Below are 14,905 nucleotides of genomic sequence, written 5' to 3'. Positions count from 1 at the left end.
GCTGATTGAGGGCTCAGTGTCTGTTATTCTAAAAGTGTTTTAGTTCTGGTTTAAGCACTTGGGCTTCAGGCCAGTTATTTTACATTAAGAAGGATCGCGGTCTGCACTCTTGTGGGAGGAGAGGCTGGACTCTGCCCTTCTGAGCTGGGAATTTCTGGTTAAAGGCTTATAGTGCCTGCATATTCTAACTGTTTCTTACTGAAATTGGTACACCTTGTTTGCTGTAGCATAGACTAGACCCAGGCCTGCTGAATCTAGCTTTGTTTGTATGCTTGTTGTTTGTTTATTTCCCTGAAACGCTAATTCCACCTAAAACGCAGCCTTTTAGCACTTCTGTGGATCCCTAGTGATATCTGCATCACTTACTGTACTTATTTCCTTGTTTCACTTGAAAGAAAGTTACTGTTTGTCGTTTTTGCATTTAAGTTACCTGTAACACATTGCATTTAAGTTACCTGGCACTTGCTCACTAAAGCAATTATATAAGTCAGCTCTAAAAAATTAAAAGCACTACACCCTCACAAACTCCCCTTGAGTACCTTGTTCCCCATTGGCCCTTTTTTTCAATTATAAAGGAATTCCCAATACTATTCTAGCATGTCCAAAGGTCAGTTGTCAATCTCCTCTCTGGTCCAGCTGGTGAATCTGGGAATCTTGAGGCAATGTTACAACTGCCTCATGTACACAGACAACCCTCTCCTCCCAACAAATTCCAACACATGTGAGAGATGCAACCATATAGCCAAACTGGAGGCTAAGCTCTCAACTCAGTACTGGCGTAACCAGTCAGGAGGAGAAGGAAACCACACTCACTACAATTCCAGTCTCACATAGACCTACCACGACAACAAACCAAACACATAAACATACAAAAACATACTGGAGGCTCTAAATAAAAATCTGCCTAAGCAGCAGAGACCTCCAAAGCAGACACCCAAGCAACCGCTGCCCCAAAACAAAACACGTGCAACACATAGCTCACAAAGCCAGTGTGCCGAACAGTGACAGCCCTTAAGGCTAAACAACACACCTGATACACTTGTAATAGGTGACTCTATCATCAGGCACACTGACGTCCCGCTCACCAGGCTGAACAAGGAGAAGGTCATGGTGAGCTGCCTGTCGGGCTCTAGGATCTGCCACATAACACAAGCACTCAGGTCACTCCAAGGCAAGTACAAATATGACTCATTCATTGTCCATGCTGGTGTGAATGACCTGAGACGTACCTCCCTGGACTACATGAAAAGAGACATAGAGGAGCTCTCTGAGCATGTAGCCCAGGCCGGTATGACCCTGACTTTGAGTAGCATCTTACCCTCACCAAGAATGATGCCACAATATGAAGACAAGGTGATCAATTTCAACAATTGGCTTAAGTATTGGTGTCATTCAAAGGGGATCCAATGCCTGTCAGCCTGGGATGACATGCTCGACAAGCCACGATGCTTCGCTAGGGACGGCTTGCACCTGTCACCCCTGGGCTTTTGGATATTGGCAAAGGCTCTTGCTGCCATAGTGCCTTTTTAGGCAAGGCTCAAAAGACAAACCCACCTCCATAGGTATCACAAGGGATAAGAAACTAAGAGTAATGCTACTCAACGCCAGAAGTCTAAACCTCAAGATGCACGCACTTGAAACTCTCCTTAGCATGGAGAACATCGATATCTGTGCAGTAACAGAAACCTGGTTCAAGGCTCCCGAGAGCACCCCAGCACTACCAGGTTATACCTCATACCATGCTTTTCAGCCCCAAAACGTGGACCAAACCACAAAAGGAGGGGGAGTATCAATATTCGTCAAAGATACCCACACCTCCAGGTTGGTGGCACAGCACGAAGCATCAGAGACTATCCATGTGCAACTAACAGCGGGTAAAACTGCCTTCCAGTTTATAGCCTGCTACAGACCACCCTCCCAAACACAGGAACCCCACTCAGCCTTCCTGAGAATACTGGAAAATATGAAGGTCTCTCCAAACACCTTTATATTGGGCGACTTCAACTACCCAAACATAGACTGGGAGCATTACTCTAGCTCCAACACCCTAGCCCAAAGATTCCTAGAATTTATAAATAAAACAGGGTCTGCTCATAGGGGTGTGATGTCTACATGTATTATGTGGCTGTCACACAAGGTGACATAACAATGGAGAAGGATGTCTTTGTGATGTAAGCATCCTGACATGAACAGTGGAGAGGATGCCTGTCAGGGATGTTATATACAATCAGGGTTAGGTGCATATTGTGAAGCTATGCAAACTGAGTTGCCTGAATATGACTGTAATGTCAGCAGAGGTCTTCACCAAAGTGGGACACAGTTACAGGCTCATATACAACAGTAAACTGAAGCATGCACAATCATGGACAATATCAGACTAATACCACCAATACTATCATGTCTCTGACATAACATATGTTATTCTGAGTGATCATAGATGGTTCTGCAAAAACACACTTGTCCAACTATTGTGACATGTCAGCAATCTATAAGGGTAATCAAGCATACACTCCTGACACTAACATCTGCTGAAGCTGTTAGGAGGGACATTGCTATACCTGTATGTGATATTATGAAAAATACATGCCAGTTGACTGGTGTGCATGAGATATATATGGCCAATCCACACTGTCATGAATGTAACCCATGCCATCAATGTTGTCAAACAGCTATGTATGCACTATGTGCATCACTGCAAAAGTTATCACATGAATCTAGTATAATATCTTTATGAGGGTTCCACACCATCAGACAGTAATGTTTATGCAACCAAAAGAATACTTAGATATTTCCAGTAAGATGTGTGGGAGCTCACTGTGGCAAAGGTGGTACATTTGAGTTACACATCACTGGAAGATGTGCATGGAGGTACATGAAGGAGGGTGCACTGTACACTGCACTCAGTTACTGGTGTTATGATGGCTGTGAACTATGGAGGTATTATAGCCTTTGACGTGGATGCCCTGCACATACTCAGGAGTTGTGTTACATACAAGGGATTAGTCACCACAATGGGCACATGCCCTGGGAAGTTCCACATACCATTCCACTCCAGTACACAGATAACATACCACAGGGTCTGCTCATAGGGGTGTGATGTCTACATTATCATTAGGTTGTGCTTTTGTTTTCATAAAGTAACACCTTCCTCATGTATTTTTTTTCATGTCATGTGTTGTCATGGCTGCAGCAGAAATCTTTGGTGTGTGTTAATACTGTCTGTATTATACTAATAATCGCAGTTGGAGTCAATTATTGCCCACAATCTGCAGTCCTCCAGACAGCTGTTTGGCACAGGATGTGTATGTCATTCTTGCTGTCTGTGTCTTAAATAGTGGACAGGAAGAGGCCTAGCAGATAACCCTAAAGTACATACCTGATCACTGGACTCCAGATATAGGTCACTTCACACATTTCAACCTATTTAGATGTCATGTAGGTGAGCCAGTGGTCCACCCACTTGGTGAAATAGGTGTTTATGACCCCTTGTGACAGTGCTCAGCTAATATCTTAGTGTGGATTTGTGTCAAATTCCACAGGATGATAGTATTGTCATCATGCATGCCCTTAATTACCTTCTTGAGGACATCTAACAGATGTAACAGACATGGTTGTGGCATTAACAACTCAAACATGTCTTTTGCACATAGCTGGGATATTACCAGTGTCAATTTAGAAAAGGTCCAAGATTACATGTTGGTCTACCTCAAAGATGAGGAGAGTCATGATTTGTCTATACATGTATACATCAGGTGCTGCCCCCCCCCCCCGCACTCAGATAGGTCAGATGGATATATGTCAATGTACACTCTTCCATGGGAACATATTCTGTCTGGAGGGTGAGTTGAAGTGTGTATCCAACAGTGTCAGGTAGGTATATGTTCTGAGTCACACTATAGGTGATCTGTGATGTTGTCACAGCCTGTTGATTCTGTGTGATAGGACTGGATAAAAGTAATACAGTGCATACTGCCTATTTTGTTCTGTCCTAGGATTTTGACACAATCCGTCACTGAGGTATCATTAAACATAGGTATTCCAGAGGGCTTGAGTGATGTCTGGTATCCCACCTGTGACCCAGAGGGTGACAAGACTAACAAGAAACAGAGTATAAAGGATTAGTCCAGATCAAATCACTTAAGCTAGCAGATCTAGGAGACTCTCTCTCTCTCTCTCTCTCTCTCTCTCTCTCTGATACTCTCCCTGTGGGTGGAATAAAGATAGGTTTCCAGTAGTATAATCATTTAAGCAGGTAGATGGACAAGTGTTCTTATTCTAATGCATTACATTCAACAGGTCAGTTGTTTAAAGGCAGTTACAGACAATGGTGGTAGGTTCCATGGAAGCTGATTAGAGGAAAATCTGGGAGATGGAAAAACAAGTAGCCATTCCCAAAGATTATAGGCTAGTCACTTATTTGAATATTCCTGAAAGACCCATGATGGCTTACCAGCTCCACAGCCTCTTGAACCTCATTCTTAGTTTAAAAAGTTTTATTTTTATTTTTACTTTTAACTTCTAATAAACAAAACATGACAAGACACTGTAAGCTACAACTATGGAACTCACCCATCTACGTGCTTAACTGAATAAAGTACTTGAAACTTAAACAAGGTGTATTTATTTCTCCCACTGGGAGAGTATCAGAGAGAGAGTCCCCTAGATTTGCTAGTTAAAGTGATTTTATCTGGACTAATCCTTTATACTCTGTTCCCACTCAGGTATCACTGAGAAACTCTCTCATCTGGGGATTAACACTTACATCACTAGATGGTTAGCCAATTAGCTCACAGATAGAATGCATACTGTAAAAGTTGGTGAATCAACATCTAGCAGATGAGCTGTCACCAGTGGCATACAACAAGGATCTGTACTGACCGTTTACAGTTTGGAATCTATTTATTGGCAGTTCAGGCTAATGTAAATGGCCTTTGACTAAACAAGTTTGCTGATTATTACATATTGGGTGCAATAATTGAATCCACCAATGATGTTAACATATTACAGGAGGGTCTAACACAGACAAATGATTGGTGCCAAAGCCACATGGTTGACAAATAAATGTAAACATGTGTCATTAATTTTGCCTTCTTCAAAGTGTCTAGAACACTCTGTATTTAATGCAAGCTCCACAGCACAAGTCTAACTTGGAGAGTGTCAGTCAACACTTTATCGGTGATAACATCAGCAGTGTCTGGTGAGGAGAAGATTGTAATAACAGTGTCCCACATGCTGGTGTAAAATGTTCTCTCTAATATCAGGCAAGTACACAAACACACACATGACCCTGTTGACTGCAGTGAGAACTGAACCCCTGGCTATGTAAGTACACTGAGTAGAGCACTCTGTATTTAATGTAAGTGCCATGGCACAAGTCAGACTTTTACAAGGCTGCAGGACAATTTATATTGGATGACACCAGCGCTGGATGTTGGAGAGAAGATGTTGGGAGGCCTGCATGAAGTGGATATGTAGGCATGTGCAACTGTCAAAATATTAGCAAACTATGGGATTGGAGTGGTAACTGCAGAATACACACTTATGCTCTTCTGACTAGCTAGACACACACACACACACACACACACACACACACACACACACACACACACACACACACACGCCTCCTGGTTGACTGCAGTGAGAACAGAACCCCTACCAATATAAGTACACAAAAATGCGAGGGCACAAGTATAACTTTTACAAGGCTGCAGGACAACTTATATTGAATGACATCAGCAGTGGATATTGGAGTGAAGATGTTGGGAGGCCTGCATGAAATGGAAAGCTAAGCATGTCCAGCTGTCAAGATATTAAAGTTCTGCATGTTACAAGATTGATGACTATGCAAGATGCAGTATTTGCTGATTGTGTTTCCAATGTAAAGGTATACTTTAAGCGACATATTCACAAACTATTTGCGAACAGGGTCCAACATTACTACAAATATTGGAAGATTTACAAACTATATGCAAACAGGGGCCCACATTACTACAAGTATTGGAAATGTGAATGTGTATTGTCATATAAAGATGTGCATGATATATAAACAATATTTGTTATTTTTTTCTGTATTGTAGTTGAAATATTTGTGAACAAGTACTGAAAGACCAAAGTTTCAATGCATGGGGGGAGATAGATGGCCACATTGTAAATATGTGTTATTTTCTTAGTGCCTTCATTTTGTTTGTGTTTGCACATGTAGTTTTATGGACAGTAAACATAAGTAATACATGCTATTGTGCACTTTCCATAGTACACTGCCAAGCAGTGGGTTTGCGGGATTGATGGAAAAGTGTTTGTGCATGTGAGATACACACCTCTACTGCTTTCCCTGTTTGGCATAGTTAAGTGGTGAGCAAACAGGAACCTCATTGCTAAAATTATGTGAGGTCTCAGTACTGAGTGTATGAAACACACCTGCTGCTTAGCTGACTCTGTGGCAGCAGGTGAAAATGTATTGACATGTTTCTTTTGGAGCCCATATGATATAGGGTTCGTATCCAGGTGCATGCATTCATTTTAAATAAGTAGTGATAATGCAATGAAATAATTCTTTATACTACATTCACTATGTGTTAGTGTGTTTTACTTAGTGCAACATGTTTAAGTGGCATTGTGCAAAGGTTACCACAACATTGAATAGCTGTTTACCATTGCTTGGCATTGGTGCATGATGCTAAACCCATGCAAACATGAAGGCCAAAACGTGAAAGGCTCCATTGCTTTTTAGGGTTAATTATGTGTGTTGTGTGTGAATCTAGTTTTTGACCTGATTATAGGTATTAAAATGGAGTAGGTAGGAAAGTGATGAAATTGTGGGTGGGGGGGTGGGGGGTGGCAAGCAGGGAGAAGAAAAAAAGGAAAGCAGTATAGGAATGTGCAGGAGGTAAGTAGGAAAGGATCATAGCTATCCATTTCCTCAACAGTGTAAAATGGATATATATACAGAGTACTAGTTGAATTTGGACTGTCATCTCCACAAAGAGGGGTGAAAATAAAGCAATCATGTTGTATAGGCAATTGGACTGAATCAAGTGTGTGAAGAAGACATGTCTGCAAAGTGGAGAACTATGCATTCATTTTTTTGTGGGACAGATGCCTCTTTTTTTTTTACTTCAGTAAGAGATACATGTTGGGTAAGGGAAACTGGTACTTCTGGGTCGGGTAAGTTGGGTAGCTGAGGAAGGAGAAGCAAGCAAACAGCACAAACAAGACAAAACATAGGGATGGTGAGGGACACAAAAGGTGGGGGATACTATGATTAGGGTTAGGGAGGGGACAACACAAGCCCATGCCTGTCAAACATGGGGACAGTAAGAATCTAGCTCATACCTACAGGACTGTCATCCTTGTCCCCTTACTCCACTGGCTGCAGGACTGCTTGATGTCTCCTTCTCCTATGGACCATGAGGGAGAGCAGCCTCTCCATCTAGAGTAGGTGTGCACCAATGGTGCTTTGCACGACTCTATGCACCAACCAGGCATCTCCTGGTGGCTGATAAAATTGCCCCCTCTGCCAGTACTCCTGGAGGGTACCACGGCACTAGCTACTGAGACAGAGCAATCTGGGGGCACAGGTAGTGCAGAGGCAGTATTGCCAGGTTTGTTCCCAGATATGCTGGGTATCAGTGCCGGAGCTGGTGGAGCGGGCAACAGGCTGAGCCACTGGGGATGGCCTAACTCACTGTGCTGTAAAGCATTTTGTGATTTGTTAGAGATGGAAGACATGGAAACATTTTGATGACAAATAATAGAAAATAAAGAGATAAGGGCTGGGGTGTGAGAAAAATAGAGATAAAATTAGTACCATCATATGTGACATACAATGCATTATCACAATAATATAACAATTTTATCTAAAATTTTACATTTAAATATACTTTCTAACTGCGTACTTTAATTATTGATTGCTCAAAGTAATCCTTGCAATGTGCAGACATTGCACATATGTTTATTTGAATTATACAGATTAAAGTTAGCAAAAGGGTGTTCATTCCACTTATGTAGAATTTAATTCTTGTAATATTATTAAAGGATTGCAGTATTTTATACTTGTTATTTGGGGCATTTGAACCCACAATGTTTTACTATGGTCTTACAGCTGACTCCTAAAGTTGGTTTGTGCTACAGACTGATGCATGCATACTTGCTTTTATAGTTAACATATGTATGCTTACTTTGCTACTACTTTATAGAAAATATATATTTTTTTTAATTTAAAAGCTACAACAATACTTCTCTTGAGCTACATACATAACACTTGCTTCCCTCAGTCTCTATAGATGCTTAGCATGGGCCTGCCTATTTGCAATGATTTCAGAATTCGCTTTGAAAAGAAACAAAGAGAACAGAAGAACATTATGCATACCAGTCTTGCCTTTATTTAGCTTTCTATGTATTATAAATTATTTTTATTAGCATGCTTTCACAACTGTGGGATGTTGCTAGTTTGGAACTCATGCACCAGTGGATGAGTGTATCTCTCTTGTGCTTTTTTATGGCACTAAAGTGGTGCCTACACTATTTTTCAGTGCATGGGATGCCAGTCACACTGGAAACAGCCTTGGCTAGACTTTTTCAAGCCTAAGATGTGTAATGGGAACTAGTAATGTCTCCCTGCAAAAGCATTTGTCTGTGGCTCTTTAGTAGGAGTCCAGTAAAGATTCTGGACTCCTAAATACCGCAGCTCTGAGTCCTAAATTGGGCACCTTCCCCTCTAACATCAAATATGTCTAACCTGAAAACACTGCAATAGGAAATAATGATCTTCTGCCCAATGCGTGTTAGCATGTTTACTGGTAGTGTGCAAACCCGAGCAATGATGCCAACAGTGTTTGCTTGATGTCAAGCAGAGTGCAACAGTGCCAAACAGAGAAGAAAGCAGTTTTGGAAATTGGAAGGTTAATTTAACACTTGACATTAGCTTCAGGGGTATGTGCTGTTGTAACTGTTAGGTGATTTAACTTTGCAGACATGTACTGGGGGCATACATTTCATGACCTGACACATGTTTGGTTTGGTTTTATACACTGATAAAATTGTATGTTACAAAGTGGGATTCAAATCTATGCATAAGAGACAAAATATTTTCTTCTACAGCAGTGACTTGCCATCTTTGCCACAGAAGAAGTGCTTCTCAGACATAGTTATGAATTATTTATAAATACACATGATAGATTGAGGAGTTAACCATGTGTGTGTGTGAGCTGAAAAGGTCCTTTTTGTTTATACATTCATTTGTGTATGTGTCTTATTGAAATGTGAATTCCATCCAAGTCCAGATAGCAGACTTATATGCACAGAAACATAGTAGACAGTATACCTGTAGTCATACATCTGAACTTTCAAAACACAGTAAAGGTGTCTTATCCCTTGTATCTATAATTCATATGAGCTGCATTGCTATGCATAGTTATCATTTATAATTATGTATACATTCTTGTAAGTGATATTTAATACAAATAGAACAACAGTAAAAGTTTCTGGAATTTCCAATATTAGAACACAGGACCATGTATATGACAGACCTACACTTACATTTGCTGCCAGAGGAATACTGAAATAACACTTGCATATTTTCCTGTTCAATACTATAAACTAAACTGTCACAACAGAAAAATATGTTGTTCTTTCTGTATTAGAAAGCAAGACCATCTGTATTATAGACCTGCACTTACACCTGCTACCACAGGAATAGTTAAATAACAGTTGGATATGTCCTTATTCATTATAAACTTCTGTGTGTTAACCACCATGCAATGCCACTTACTGTGTTTGGGTGGTGTCCAACAGAATTAATAGAATATACCCATTTTGAAATTGTTGACTGTCTGCTTCCTCTCTGCAGCTGTTGGCGAAGTCTGTTAGTCACCGCGCAACATTGCTAAGTGGCGTTGCATGATGGAAAGCAAAAAATGCAACAATGTATCCTTTTTGACATTTACAATGCCTATGTCCTGTCTGTAGGTGTTGTGTGCTGCTAAGCATTGTACAAATGAGATATGCAAATCTAAACTTGTTTTAGCCTTGTGATCAGTGTCTATTAGGTGCCCTCTTTAAAAGACAAAGGTGGGACTTGAACCTTGATATACAGAGAATATATGCTGTATCGATCAAAGTGTTTAGTAGCTGTGCTACACACATGCAAGTGATTCACAGGTGAAGTTGATATATTGGTCATCCAACAAGTACTTCACTTGACATTTATTGTGTTTCTATATTATGCCTGTTTGTGCTAAGCCTCGCACTGTTCAAATACTGGCATAAAAGGAAAATAAAAAAAAGGAAAATTAGGAGAAAGAAAGAAAATAAATATATTACATAAGCAATACTACAAAATTAAAGTTGGTACACATTAAATATTTTTACACAGGTTTGGATTTGAAGTCTCCCTCCAATGAACCTTCAAAACACAGTAAGGGTATTTTATCCCTCTTTGCCACAGGAAAAAACAGCTTTGTAGCAAAAAAATGAACAGCATTGTAAATACAAGCAACTGCAACATCATCCAGAGTATTAACAAAACATATGACATTTGTACTCTTCTGAGTTGTTTGAACATGTATTAATTTCAGATGTAGTGCACTGAGTGATCACACAACCATTTATGACTATTGGTTGCAGAAATTCAGCTCTGTCTTATCTCTCTGTGTTTGTTGCTCATTTTTCTATTTTTTGCCCAGTAATTTGAGACATGCAACCTGCAAGACATTTGTTATCATTGTCCTTAAAATGTGTAATTAAATTAAATGTCAATAATCTAAAATTGTTAACAAATGCATGGGAGGTTGGATGTCACTGAACAGAAACTGTGAAATGTGATCTGCTTACTTACATTTCAAACCTTGATACAATTACTTCTATACTTTGTAAGTCTAACCTGGCTGACACACCCACTGGAGGTAAGGGAGTCTGAATTGTCATTGTGTTTTCCTTCTCCCTACCAGTAATCATTCACAGTTGCAATCCATGAGCAACAAACACTGACGGAGTGCCTATACTATGTTTGCATCAGCTACATGGAGCCAATAATTTGTGATTCAGCAATTCTAATGAGTTTGTACCTTATTTGCATCTTCACCATGCTCATAGCCCTGAAGCTACACTATAGAAAGGAAACTGTGAAATATGTGGATAACACAAAAGAAGATTGCTATTACTTTGGATTTATCTGGACAGAAGACTACTGATCTTGATAAGATATGATTACATTTTTGAGTTATATGCTAGATATGCTCACATGCCATTAAGAAAAAAATATATATATATATATATATATATATATATATATATATATATATATATATACATACATACACACACATTTTATATCTATCTATATATATATATATATATATATATATATATATATATGTGTGTGTATATATATACATTTATATGCATTAGCAAATGCTACTTTTATCTGTATGCACTTTCTAGAAGTTTGCTGATAGCGTAGGCATTTTTGTCAGGTCATTTTACTTTCTCAGATGCACAGCTTTATTAACTTTCATTACAAGTGCTAATGTTATAAGTCTTTTTCTCTTTTCATTCTTCTATTGTTATTTCAGTGAAATGTAAATGTCTTATATTGTCAGTGGCACAGGGGTGTTAGCCTTGTATGATGGCCCATAGACACCTCCAGGGGAGTGCTGGACACAGGTAGAGGTGATTGGCAATTGCATTGCATAAAATTGAATGTTCTGTGGTTAATATGTACATATGTTTTGGGACAGTTTATTTGATAGCATTTAAGCAGTTCACTGATGTTTTATTCATTTTTGTTTGTTAGCAAAATGTGCCATTTGCCTGTTGTTTTGGGGGTGGGGAGAGCAAATTCCATTGTACAGAGGTTTGCTTTGCTAGTGTTACTCTTCTTGTTTTGGATCAAACCTTGCTTTGTGTGTTACTGTAATATGTTACCACATAAATCCTTTTTATATTTGAACACCATTACTGTTTTTTGTTTCTCCAGTGGGTAATATTAAAAAATACTTGTATGTGTTATATCTATTTAGGAGTGTTATTCATGTGATATTTATGTGTATTATCCTTCTTTTGTGTTTTATGTCACCTAGGACTATGGCTCCCAGGGGTCCCAATCCCCACATACCTCCCTTCAGTGACACTGAGAATGAAGTAATTGTGCAAGCATTTAGATGACATGGTGCCTTTCTGCTTGAGATAGGACCTGGAGATATTTCTGGCAGAATGGTAATTTGGCAGCAGATAGTGGCTGATGTAAACACAGTCAGTTGCTAGAGTGGGACGATCAGGTGCATTATAGGGCCACTGACATGATTTCATCAGCCTGGAGGAGAGCAGCTGCAGTGGCACATGGACAGATGGCTACCAGTGGGGTCCTGCTACAGAGCCACCACTGACACCAAATGAAGGGTTCCCGCCCACTGTTAGGGATCCAGAGAGCTCAGTGTAAAGTGCACAACAGCATGTGATTGATGTTGGTGCTGCTGTTTTAGGGAGGACAAGTATGTCCCAGGAGTAACTTCCAGATAGCCTTACGTATCTCAGTTGTTAAATAGTTCTTGTTTAGTAAAATATTGACAGAAAAACTTAAGTTTTGTTTAACAGATTTTTTTTGTGGGTGGGACTAGTAGATTGATACAGTTAACAACACATTCTGGTTGATTGCACATTGGCTTGGGGTGGGCATATCATCCAAGCGTAGGTTATAAGTAATCTTAATGGACATATAAAGGGCCAAAAGTTTTAACCACCTGTGTTTCTGTTAATTTTGATGATGATGTCCTTACCCTTTGCTTAAGTTCTTCCAGGGCCATCATCTCTAGGAACTGAGGAGTCATCTGCACATGGTAAGCCAAATATTTTTATTTTAGTACTTATGAGTGTGAGTTGAGTGTCACGAGTGTATGTGTATTGCTGTACCATCTGTGATAATGGCACCAATGTTATATTATTAGCATATATTAAATTGTAGTAGTGTAGGTATTAATCTCTTTCCTGTGTTTGTTGCTTATTATCACAAGTTATCCTGACAGTGGAAATGTAGGACTCTTACCACCTGATGTCAGAGTATCGGCAGACTCTGATGATGGTTAGCTAACAGAGGCACAGTCAGGGAGTGAAGAAGTTGAATCTAATACTGTGGTTGACATTCAGCCACCCCCTGTAATTCCATCGGATATAGCCAGTAGGCCTAAACCAACCCATTCCAGTGAGTCCTCAGATATTGGACAGGTGGAGGGTGAAGCACTTGATCAGATAAGTATGGTTACCGCGGCTTCAGTGCCTGTTGACTCTGGCCATAACCAAAATGTGGGGAAGGTGCCATGTAGGAGAGTTGTTAGGGGTGCTTGGTGGAGGCCTGCTGTCCATCCTACACATAATCCAGGTGTGCCTTTCCATGCCACTTAATGTATGTTTATGGTTGTCATGGAGGTGCAGGAATGTTCCCCTCAGTCCTCTGAAGAAATGCTTAGAGCTATAGATTTGGCACAGGCTGACATGTGTTACTGTCTTCACTGTTTTGTTGATTCAATGGATGAGATGAATGATGCATTGGAACAGGTGGTGTCTGCCATGGAACATATGTCTGGAGGGAGACAGGTTACACGTGGTTGTAGGCCAGCCACATCTTCTAATGTTAGCTGTTGTGGCCATGCCCAGTCACACTTCTGTAGTGGCACTACTTCCACTGCTCCATCAGTGGTTGAGGTGTTCACACCCAGATGTGCCAGGCCATTTGGTCGTGGTCCTGCATATCCCTTTGAGGAGAACTCATCCAGCAGACATCAGTCCTATTCAGGTAGCAGCAGTGCATCTGCCTATCGGGGTGAACATGCCAGTGCAAATCCTGGCAGAGCCAGTTGTCAGAGTCAGGTATGATGAAGATGAACTGCCACCTCTACCACGCATGGCTCACATCTGTCCAACATGCTAAGATGTAGAGATAACACAGAGCTTGGTTGTGTTCTTGCAGACACACACACAACAGTTACATGGTTCAGCCATGAGGCCTAAAGCTCATTCTGTCTCAGTGACCATTTGTTACTTTATCCAAGTGTCTGCCTGTTTCTCTTTTTTACTCACACGCACTCAGTTAACTTTTGTGTCAACCTATGCTCCCTTTCCCCCCCTGTACACACAAACAACACATTGTGCAAGTGATAACTGTGCCATATCCTTGTTTTCTATCTTTTGGATTCAGGAACACATAAGCTTTATGTCTAATGCTCAAGGTGCATAGCTGACTTAGTGCTTAGAATATCTGTGTTTGTGATTCTGTTTTGCAAATCACACTGCTTTCTTACAGGTTTTTGTAATGTGTTCATGCCTGTCACACTCTTACAGCAAACAAGGTGGACTAAGCCATAAACAAAAATGGGACAAAGGCTGAACAATAGGCAGACTTTTTAAATATTTTGGTCTTACAAAGTTAGAGACAGCTGATAAAATCAAACAGTTTTTGCATCAGTGTTTTTAAGATTTTTCTGTAGTAACTAAAGTGAAAACTATACATTTTAGAATAAGAATGGCCACTTTACTAGGCAAGGGTATAAATGGTAAAAAAAGGCTTTGCACTGTATCTTTAATAGTACCCACCTCCCAAATCAATCATAAATCAAGAATAATTGGATAGCTGCTCAGTACACAGTAAACAGAAACAGCAGTTAAACTTAATACGTTTATAGCCATTAAAGTACCTAAAGTAAAACTACACAGTTTGGAATAAGAAAACCAAGTTCACAACATGAAGGCAATGAAAAAGGCAAAGAGGAAACGGATATGTAGAAATGATGCTCAGAAGAGTACCTAGGGTGGTGTAAAAGAGGCAATTACCTTGTGCTCAAGGTTCTAGGAGGCATGGTTAGCAGAGCCATTTTGTTTTAATATTTAATATTATAATATATAATAGTTAATATTT

This window comes from Protopterus annectens, chromosome 6.part0 (genome assembly GCF_019279795.1).
Source record: "Protopterus annectens isolate FY-2018-M chromosome 6.part0, PAN1.0, whole genome shotgun sequence".
Classification (NCBI taxonomy): Eukaryota; Metazoa; Chordata; order Ceratodontiformes; family Protopteridae; genus Protopterus; species Protopterus annectens.
The sequence above is the reverse complement of the archived record's forward strand: the minus strand, read 5'-3'. Positions refer to the sequence as shown.